Below are 10,936 nucleotides of genomic sequence, written 5' to 3'. Positions count from 1 at the left end.
GGCAGTAGGCTTTTGGAAATGATCATGTTTCTAGAAGCCACCTGGGAAGACAAGAGGGGATATTCCAATTGTTATCACAGTCTGATCTCAGTTTAGAGCCCACACATTCCTATTTGAGGATTATCCACACACAGCTAGTCTCATCCCCTTGGTGACCATGAGATTTCAGCCTCTGCTTATAGCTGTAATTTCCTTTCTTTTTTGGGCCTTGGATTTCTTTTTTTTTTAATATTTAGTACAGTTCTGTGTTTCTTTTTAAATAAATAAATTTATTTTATTCTGTGTGGTTGGAGTTGAAGGGAGTGTGTATTACACAGGAACTTTCCTCTACCATGGAAATTTCCTTCATTTTTCAGACATGGAAACTTAACCCCAGAAAAGTGAGCCAGCTTGCGCAAAATTATTGCCAATATGTAGATTATAAAACTCTTCTCCACCTTAAACACATCGTACATTGTCTCTTTACCTAAAGATTTTTGATGTTCAAAATGCAGAGAGTAATACCTACCTTGCCTCTATCAATTCATTATTGCAGGAATCAACATTGCAAATAAATGTGAAAGTATTTTGAAAACAAAAAGTTTAGTGTCATTAACATTTCTATTCTGATGGAAATTGTGAGCGATGTCAATATATACTTACATTGCTAAGAAATTACTTCTGAGTTCTCCACCATAGAATTTACTTTTTTCATATTCCTTTTCCACCCTTAAAGTCATTTTTTGGAATTAAATAAAAGAAGAACTCTTGGATGGAAGGTGATGCACTATGGTAAACTTACAGATACTAAGGAAAAAATTTTATTTGCATATACTCAACAAACATGTTTTCAATACCAATGTGTCCATGCACTTAAGTGCCTGGGAAGTAGTAAGTAGATTCTTTTTTAAAGAAATAAACTTTTTATTTTTAGAAGAGTTTTAAATTTATAGAAAAATTGCATAGATAGAGTTCCCATATACCGTACTCCTATTTCCCCCTATTATTAACATCTAATATCAGTATGGTACATTTGTGTGTACCATACACACATAACATGTCATTATCATCACTTCATATCAAGGATACATGCAATCAAGATGACATCATTTTTGATGTCTGAGATTATATTTGTAAGATTTATCAACTGGAAAATTACTCTTTGTCTCTTGTTCATACCTTGTTCATGAACCCTTATTCATGCCCCAAGAGGGCATACACTATGAGTAGCAAACACTTAAAGAGTGTAGAGTCACGTTCTACCTTCTAAGGGGCTGACTATCTACATAAGTTGTATGGAATTGTTCTGCATAGGAGATTTGTCTATTCTATTCATTTATGTATTCATTTATTAACAACTTACTTAGTATGAAGGGGTTCAGAACATGCCACTTCATAATATGCCACTTTGGCATATTGATTATTTTGAGCTAATGGCACTTGAGAAACAGATGCAGATGCAAGAAGGGCTCTCTGACCTCCCCCTTTCTACCTAAAACCAGGTCTTAAAATGTCCCATGAGAAAGGTATCTTCTCTGTAGAAAGGTATCCTTCTCTGTAAGGATGAGAAGCACATTGTTATCACCAGAAACTGGGAATCAACTCTGAAACGGACCTATACAAACAAACCTTCCAAAATGACCCATATCTTCCATTAGTTTTCTCCATCTATTTCCTAGTCACCATGCCATGATTTGCTGCCCCTATTCCAGCCCTTTGTCTTTTCACATTCCCCACAATTTATCATTCTTTGTTCAAAACAATATATAAGTTTTTGTGCCTAACAGCTTTTTCAGGTCTTCATTTTCCTTCTGAAGACTCCCATGTACACGTAAAGATATTTAATAGAATTTGTATGTGTTTCTCCTGTTAATATATCTTCTGTTAGTTTAATTCTTAGCACTAGCTGCAGAACCTAAGAAAACAGAAGGAAGCTTTTCCTTCCCTGCAGACTTATGGATATTTATTATATTTTACTACTTTATTCATTTTGTTGTCCAAATTATTCCAGTTTTGGCCATTGGAAGCTCTTTTCTCTTGTGTACCTTTGACATGCCTACCATCTATGTGTACATTGTCTGTGTGTATATGTTATGTATTTAAACACTTTTCTATATTTTTGGTGCTGCAAAATTCTCTAAGCTTATCTTGTGTATTTCCTGCCCCAGTCCTAGAATCAGCTGTTTCTCCAAGGAGCCCTGGTTCCTTTTAGTAAGGAGATTTTTTTTTAAAATTAATTAATTAATTTATTTATTTATTTTTGGCTGTGTTGGGTCTTCGTTTCTGTGCGAGGGCTTTCTCTAGTTGCGGCAAGCGGGGGCCACTCTTCATCGCGGTGCGCGGGCCTCTCACTATCGTGGCCTCTCTTGTTGCGGAGCACAGGCTCCAGACGCACAGGCTCAGTAGTTGTAGCTCACGGGCCTAGTTGCTCCGCGGCATGTGGGATCTTCCCAGACCAGGGCTCGAACCCGTGTCCCCTGCATTAGCAGGCAGACTCTCAACCACTGCACCACCAGGGAAGCTAGTAAGGAGATTATTGACTAAAAGAAAAAGTTGCATTGGATCCAACATGACTAGACATTATTTTCTTTATTCATCCCACTTATAAAATATTTGGTACTTTTCCTGCTGTCAGTCTCACAGGAATGCTGAGATTAAAGTGAATGGTCTCACAAGGCCATTAGATTTCTTTGAAAGGGATGACTTTCAAAATGGGGATGTATAACTCCTGGAGAAAATTAGGAAAGTCCACAAAGATAACAAAGAATTTCACCTATAATTACCAATAGAGACCACACATGTCTTCTAAACATGGGTCTAATATTGAACTATCAAATGAAGATTTCTTAAATATAAGAGTAAATTAACCTGGAAATACACTAAATTTTAAGAACTAGAATCTCTTTTCTTTAATCAGAACAAAGGGCAAGACCTCAGCAGTTACTAAAAGCTGTTATTGCTGGTTTAAACAAAGAAACTAAAATGTTTATTATTGCAATGTATCTTTTTATATGTGCCCAGACTCCAAAGCCCAGTTTTATTTTTAAGGTACCCCAACAGAGTGGTTGCTATAGATATAGCAAAAGCCCAAAGGAGAGCATGCTGTGCCTTTGGAAAAACAGTTCCATTTCTAAAAACAAGGGATAGATATTGAGGCTTAAAGGGAGTTGATCCTTAGGATAAATGTAAGGTTTTCCTTACATTTCCTTACATCCTTAGCTAATGTAAGGTTTTCAGAATAAAATCTAAGATTTCAGGAAAATCTAGGGACCATTTATGTAATGTTCAAAGAAAACAGTGAATATGAGTGAGCCTTAGTTTTTACCCAATGCTTAAGGCAAATTTTTCTACCCGATATTGGAGAATAAAAATTTATTTTGTTTCTTTTTGTAATAATGATAATGAAGAGGAGGAGAATGAAATGAGGATGATGAAAACTGGAGTTCTAGGCACTTGAGTTGTAAGTTGCTTCAGTTCAGAAATAACCACAGTGATGGAACTTGACTTTCGTCTTGTCCTGTCTCAAAGAGAAAGGGTCCAGATCCTATGAGAAGGGTTTCTCATGACCTTTTCTTTGAACCTGCTTCTCCCACCTGAATTTCATGGCAAAGTATGCTCATGTACCAACCTTCAAGATGGCGAATTAGTTTCTCAAATGGAGTTTTCCATCCTGGGAAGGCCAGGTGTATGAGCCCTCCTTATCTTCCATCAGCTCAAAGACAAAAATGTCTTATGAATACAAGATTTGTAAAAATTTAACTTCTCAGTAATGTGTAAAGAAAAAAAAGGAGGAAGCAATGTGGCAGAGGGGAGGCCAAGCAGAACCAGATTGGCCACAGGAAGAATGATCTTCCAATGGTTTTCTCTGGGGCCCCTGAGATGGGTTGTCTGGCTACTTAAGAAGAAGAAAATTCTCCAATGGGAAAACAACCCTATCCTCATGCATCACTTGATCATTGAAGGAGAACAGGCTGCCAGTGAGCACAGTCCCAGGGGAGGCACTTCAAAAGCAAATCTCCTAGAAGGACGGACCCACTTTAGTGCTCAATTGCTGATAAAGAGTGAGGAAGGACCAAGTGAGACAGGTTAGCAAACACCTGGACACACTGTGTCCTCCATGTTGGTAGCCTTCTTTGCCTTGATCACCTGAGAAGGATCCCAAATTCTTATTCCAAGTTGTCTCTTTGGTGACACTGGCTACTTTTCTCAAAACCATCATTTCAAGACTCAGTAGGAACTGTGAGGTAAGGCATATCTCTTTTTCTGACTTTGTCTTCTCTTGCCAAGATTTGGAAATTCTTCTCTACCTGTTCATGGAGGAAATTACTGGCTTCAAGGCTTCTTTTTCTTTTCCTCCCCACCTATCAAAATAAAAATGCAACATTGTATATATATATATATATGTATTTATATATGTATAATCATTTTCCTGCTATTAAAACATATTAGGTACTTGTCAGCTAATAATGTAGATGATTTGAAAGCCTTTTGAGGATAGGATCCTACTTTTGATGGTATGGAATAATATAGCTGTTATTTCATGTACAGCATCTCCCAATTAGTTTACTTTCAACCTCCCTCCATGCCTCAATTCCAACCTCAATGTAGATTACAGCATTAAAAAGATCATCATAAAATGTAGCCTTGTACAAGGAGATGATCTAGATATTGAGTCTTGCTGTATAAGCCTAATAAATTATGCAGTTTTGTCCACTGTATTTCACCTGAGAGAATGAGTGTGTCAAACACCATAGTGCATGAATTCTCCAGCCAGCCTGTGTAGATGCCAGAGCTGTGAGTGTTTAGTGCCACAATCTGAGAGTTGGTTTTACAGTGCTTGAAGAGTGAATGTTATTAATTCTTTTTTTTTTTTTTGGTTGGGGTTGAGAATATGCATTATTCTGAAGGGACTTGTATGTACATGGAATATACTATATGCGATAATTGTTGTGTATTTAATAATGTTCAAAGGGAATGCTGTCACCTAATTATTTGCATATTATTCCAGAGTGGTAATGAAAAAGCTAAAGGGAATCCCCCAAGAGTTCAAACGAGTTTATTTGGGACAAATGAATATCAGCCTCCAGAGGCTCCCATCAGTAGAACAAGAGGGCATATTTACAGCTTTATCCGTGCACATGGGAGGAAGTTCCAAAATCTATTCTAATTATGCAAGCTCTCTGAATGGCTGTAGAATGGAAAGCTTTTGGTCTATCTGATGGTTTGCTCTACCTTCACGGGGTGTGATTGCAGGGCTGACATGTTCTGCTCCCTGTTGACTGTGGAACATTTTGACAGGTATGATGGAGGGTTGGGGTTTGAAGACCCTTGAGGACATTGTACAGTGGTGGGTTTAGGTTTTGTATAAGGGTGGATTTGAAAGCAATGGTGGTAAATGTGCATTCTTATTTTGTCTCTCTAGAGTAAGGCAAGTATTATAACTTTATTATGCCTAAAAATCCAAATACAAATTGGCCTTCCCAATACAAGAAAGATAATCAACAACTCATTGCCTTATATTCAGATTAACTGGCTGATGTCAAGGGAAATTTTATTGGGCATATAAGCCATGATTTTATATCAGTAAGCCAAATTCAATCAATACATTTGCATCAATTAAAAGCTACTTCCAATTTTTAAACCTCTACTTGAGGTTTTAAAAAACTTTTACCAGTAAGGCATCTACCTAGTTACTTACCAGAAACCCCCTCTGCCTTACATTCCATACATACTAATTTTTCATGAGGAGAAAATGTTATGAGGTGAGGAGAAGTGAGAAGTAAGTGGCGGTTTGCTGAGAGAAGGAGATACCTGTCTTGGGTAGCAGCTCCCCGAGCTTTGCTCAGACCACCGAGATATGAAATGTAGGTATTGAGGCACAATTATGGCCCTGATCATGATAAAAAACTAGGTGAGAACTGGGGTCTGCTATTTGGTGCTGGGCATGGAGACAACTCCATCTCAAGATCCTGTCCCCCAGTATGCCAACACTCCAGCATCCTAGCGGCAGGGGGGCCTGGAACGTCCCCTGGTGGCACCAGCTGTCAGGCAGCTTGGAGGACCAGAGAATAGCATTACCATTCATCTGCTAATGAGTGATATCCTCACATCAACAGGCTAAATGTGGTTTAGTTATGATGTACACAAGTATAAGTTGCATAAACTTGGAGCCAGTGGATGTGAAGGACAGGCTGGAATGTTCTTTTATCAATTACCTGACAGAGGATTTTTAACAACTTCATGCAGTAAGTTGCAAAACATTTTATTATAGTCAACTCTAAATTATCTGGAGATGGAAGGAGCAGAAAGAGCTGGGCATCGGCATTTGTTGAACAGAGCAATATAATGAGGGCCTTGGGGGTTAAACACAGAAGTAGAGAAAACTGCCTTCGTGGTTCTTATGAGCCCTTGATGGAAAAATAGATTGAGTTGGTGCCATTCAAAGACACAGGACTAAGATCTCACTGCTTGCTAAAATCCTAGCACTAGAGAACCAACTCTGTGAGTTTATAGATCTTTTTAATTCTTCACATATTAAAAACTTGAAGATACAATGGAACATGGAACACATCAGAGGGCAAGGGCTTATAGCGTGGATTCCCGGCTGGACCCATTCATTATTTTATTCAACAAATATTAAAGCGAGCACTTCATATAAGTGAATCCTTGAGATCTCAGCAAAGGAATCTGCAATAAAACTCCTCCACTCCAGTGCAAGAAGACAGGAACATGGGGAGAGAGAGGGGACTTCCCAGGGGAGAAGAGGGTGGGAGGAAGAACCATGGTTCAGAGCACGGGTTCTGATTCAGAGTTCTGCTTGGAGCAGAAGGACTGCCATTAGAGTGTGAGATGGAAAGATAATTTGGAGAGGCTGGTAGGGACAGAAAGACCATGGAAATATAGGAGCAAAGTGTGTTGTTTCATCTGCATATGGGAGAGAGTGGTCATTTGAAAAAGAATTGATCTTTATATTGAAATATAGAAGACAATTCCTAACAGGCCAGATGGGGATGAGATCAAGTTCTGACCTTCCCCACAAAATATTCCATGTAGCTCTTTGTGGCTTATATTAGTCACTGGAGAACACATTTTCCTGAGAGGCTGTGACATAAGAGCCTTCAATTAAACAAGTTTCAACAATGATCCTTCAGGAAAGAAATCAGTACAGGCACACACAGACACACATACACACATACTTAATTTTAAAAAGAACTCTTGTCTGTAATCCTCCAAGGCTAGCCTTAATGTGCAATGAATTGTAAACAATTTTATTACATTTTATTTCAGCTTGAAAATTTTATGATTATATTTTTATAGGCCTTTCTTATTTATAATTATATGTCTATGGCAATTCACTTATTTCCTAGGGGTTATTACTTTCCCTGACCTTGTATGTTTTAAGGAAGGCTGAAATACTACACTTTAAAGACAAAAATAATTTGAGCAGCTGAGCACCATAAGCAGCTGCTGTGAAGGTGCTGATTTAGGGTGTTCTGTGACTCAGGCCTCATGAAGGGGTTTTGCACATACATTGAGCTAAGGACACCCAGAGGATGCTGAGTTGATTAATTATCAGATCAATAATCTACAAACTGTGAATATGCAGGAAACCAGAGTCTGTTGGCTTTTCAATCCATTGTGGAAATAAGGGTCTTTACATGGACTCTGAGAGAGTTCTGGTCCAGTGAGTCAATAATTCCCTTCATATCATAGAAAATGTATTGCCCCTATAGGCCATGGAATGCCTGGGGAATGTCCTTCAGTAACCAAGTATCCTGCATAGTAGATTATGCATTAACTTTATAGTCTGCTCTGGGACCTAACTGGTAAATAACACACAGTTAGGTCCATTTCACCTACTAGAGACTATCTGAATGCTCTGGGGAAAATGGTGAGGCTTTACAAGCATTTCAAGCAGACTCAGGCAGTGGAGAAATAAAATATAGTCACTCTGGTCAAAGATTCACGTGGCATTTTCTCATGTGAATATTTCTAGACTCTCACTGGAGGAAAGAAAAAAGGAAGAAGGATGGAAGAGAAAGGTAGGAGGGATAGAAGGAAGGAAGGAGAAAGGAAAATAAACCTGATGGTGTGTGTGTGTTTATGTGTGTGTGTGTGTGTGTGTGTGTGTGTGTGTGTAGTTGAAAGTTCAAGGTTGGAACCAGCATCTAAAATGGCAATTTTAGCCATAATACTTCATTGGGTCACTAACAAAAGTTTGAACAGCAGTCTTCAAACAATAAAGAAAATAATTTTTGGTTAAGAAGTTGACTCTGCTGCATCTAAATATGAACAGTTAGAACTGGAACATGGAGCATTCATACAGACCTAAGAGAACCACACGTTTCATGATAGAAATGATTCGAGGGTAGTTGGAAATACCTCTACTATTGCCTAATGCAAAAAAAAAACGACAAAAAAAACCTGGAGGTGCCCAGAATGTTACCTTAATAATAACTAACATTTGAAGAGCCCTTTATAATTTACAAGGCATTTTCTAGCAATTACCACAGTTAATTCCCACAATAACCCTGTGAGTTTAAATATTAGATTTATTATTTTACAGCCAAGGGAAATGCTGCCCAGGGAGAGTAAGTGGCTTTTCCTAAGGTCACTCAGGAGTCAGCCATAAAACTGGAACCCAAAGCCAGATCTTTTGACTGTAGACTGTCTGTCCCATCACATCCTCTCTGCCTTCATATCCACGGATCCCTCTGCAAACAGTTATGTCTATAACAAGGTAGAGATGTAACTACCTGGAAGGCAGAGTACGTACTTGACACAAGCTCATGGGCCCTTAAAGCTACTCTTTCAACCAACATACAAACTTGAGCTTGAAAGTCTAGACTTCCAATTTTTTTTTTTAAAGACAGAATTAAAGTAGACATTGGTTTTTTTTCCTCAAATGCAATTATTTCACATATTTCTAACTTTTATAATAATAATACTTTCTCACCATAGTTAAAGTTTAAAAATAAAACCACAGGTCAGATGTGACCCTAGTTGTGGACATTCGTGTTTGAGAGACATAAGACAGGAGTGAAGGCAGTGCAGGTGGACAGCTGAAGCTACAAGATCCCTGGTGTAAGGCCTGGGGCCAGGCTCTGTGAAGGAAATGATGATGAGCAGATCACAGCCTCTGCTCTCAAAGGAACCTGTGATCTATTGAAAACACAGCTGCAGAAATGGAAAGAGGGGAGAAAAAGGAGGAAGAAGTGAGGAAGTGTGTGCCCTGTTTGAGGATCAGAAAATAAGCCAGTTGTTTAAACCGAAGGGCTTACCTTGGAGAGCAGTGGAGAAAGGACCTGGAGAGAAAGACTGAAACGCCATGCTGAGAAGTTGGATTTTATACTGAGAATAGTGTGTGTCGTGGTGAGGATAGAGTGGGAGGAGGGCTCAGTGAAAGGGTACTTAGGGAAGGCAAATATAGTAGGAGCTCAGAGAATCAATCAGACAGGAAGAATTGGGGATGGGACAGACCTGTTGTGAAGGTATGGTAGTATCCCGAGGTGAGATAGTATGAACGTGAAATGCCAAAAAAAGGCAATTACTATCATTATTATTTATACCGTTATTATTAATGAGAAGCATTCCCAGAACTCCCTCTGAATTGCTTTGAGATGTATTACTTAAAATGGGTGTTGAGAAGGGGGGCTTCCCTGGTGGCGCAGTGGTTGAGAGTCTGCCTGCCAATGCAGGGGACACGGGTTCGAGCCCTGGTCTGGGAAGATCCCACATGCCGCGGAGCAACTAGGCCCGTGAGCCACAACTACTGAGCCTGCGCGTCTGGAGCCGGTGCTCCGCAACAAGAGAGGCCGCGATAGTGAGAGGCCCGCGCACCGCGATAAAGAGTGGCCCCCGCTCGCCGCAACTAGAGAAAGCCCTCGCACAAAAACGAAGACCCAACACAGCCAAAAATAAATAAATAAATAAAAAAATAAAAAGAGTTTTGAGAAATACTAGTGCCTCTGGAAATTAATAGGTGTTTAAACACAAAAGACAAAAAACCTGTGATTAAAATTTGATTAAAATTTGTGGGAAAAACCAACTCTTAAAAATTTACAGCAGGATTTAGGAGAGAATTTCATATGCAAAATGCACATTTTATTTCTGAAATGGTAGAGGATGCTGCATTTCCTAAACACCTTTGACTAATGAGGATCATCCTTCTTTCTCCAGGAAGGCATCATTCACTATTTGTGGAGACACCTTTAGTCAAAGATTATTTCTGACTGAGAGATAAGAAACCTAGGTTCTAGTTCACTTACAGATTAAAGGTGTGAACTTGGACATCTATGGGCCTCAATATCCTCACTCATCTTGCTATCCTAGTTTGGTCAAGAAGATAACAGGACACAGTCATGGAAATGTTGAGATAGTTATTCATACAACAACAGCTCTAGTTGATGGGCATATCCTCTTATTAAGGTAATAACTAATTAGTGGCCACTGTACCCACTGCTCCTGAGACAATTTGTTTTAGTTCTCTAATAGCTCAGGAAATTATCTTCTGGAAACAAGTCAAGCACTGGGTTTCTCCCTTAATTTAAAGTATATCACATGATCATGTAAGTATGAATGTGCCAGAATAGCAGGGGTGAAAGCTCAGAAGAGTCAGATATCTTCCTTCTCACCACTGCACATCTCACCTCCCCAAATAATCCATGTAGGTAACCTCCAATTGTTGCCCCATGTCTCATGGCTTATTGAGTCCAGGGAAGAATGCTAGGCTTTTATGCTAAGATCTAAGATCTACAAGTAGAAATATCCAGGAAAGAATGAATATTTCAGACCCCCAGATCAAAGTTAGGATCACATCCCTGGTGTGACATTCTCCCAACCTTTATACAAATGAAAATAGTGCTTTATTTAAAGAGACAATAATTCAAGGGGAGTAACTGCTTAAAAAAGCAAAGAGGAGCATTATCGTATACTGACTGTGTGTTGGGCAGTGAAG

The 10,936-nt window shown here is 39.0% G+C and overlaps 1 protein-coding gene across 4 annotated transcripts in view; it reads left to right on the top strand.

Moving 5' to 3' along the window:
- The first annotated feature begins 3,875 nt into the window (after positions 1 to 3,875).
- The window catches only part of SLC14A2 (solute carrier family 14 member 2), a 450,437-nt gene continuing 443,376 nt past the window's right edge, over positions 3,876 to 10,936 (top strand). For 2 of the 4 annotated variants that reach the window (XM_082353309.1, XM_082353310.1), the window contains exon 1: positions 3,884 to 4,223. The gene's annotated coding sequence lies outside the window, so the exon portion shown is untranslated. Of the gene's footprint in view, positions 4,224 to 10,936 lie in introns of all 4 variants that reach the window. The other 2 variants (XM_082353312.1, XM_082353311.1) reach the window with 2 other exon arrangements.

The sequence above is a fragment of the Balaenoptera borealis genome (genome assembly GCF_965194805.1).
Source record: "Balaenoptera borealis genome assembly, chromosome: 14".
Classification (NCBI taxonomy): domain Eukaryota; kingdom Metazoa; phylum Chordata; class Mammalia; order Artiodactyla; family Balaenopteridae; genus Balaenoptera; species Balaenoptera borealis.
Note: the sequence above shows the minus strand (reverse complement) of the source record. Positions and strands in the feature narration are given on the sequence as shown.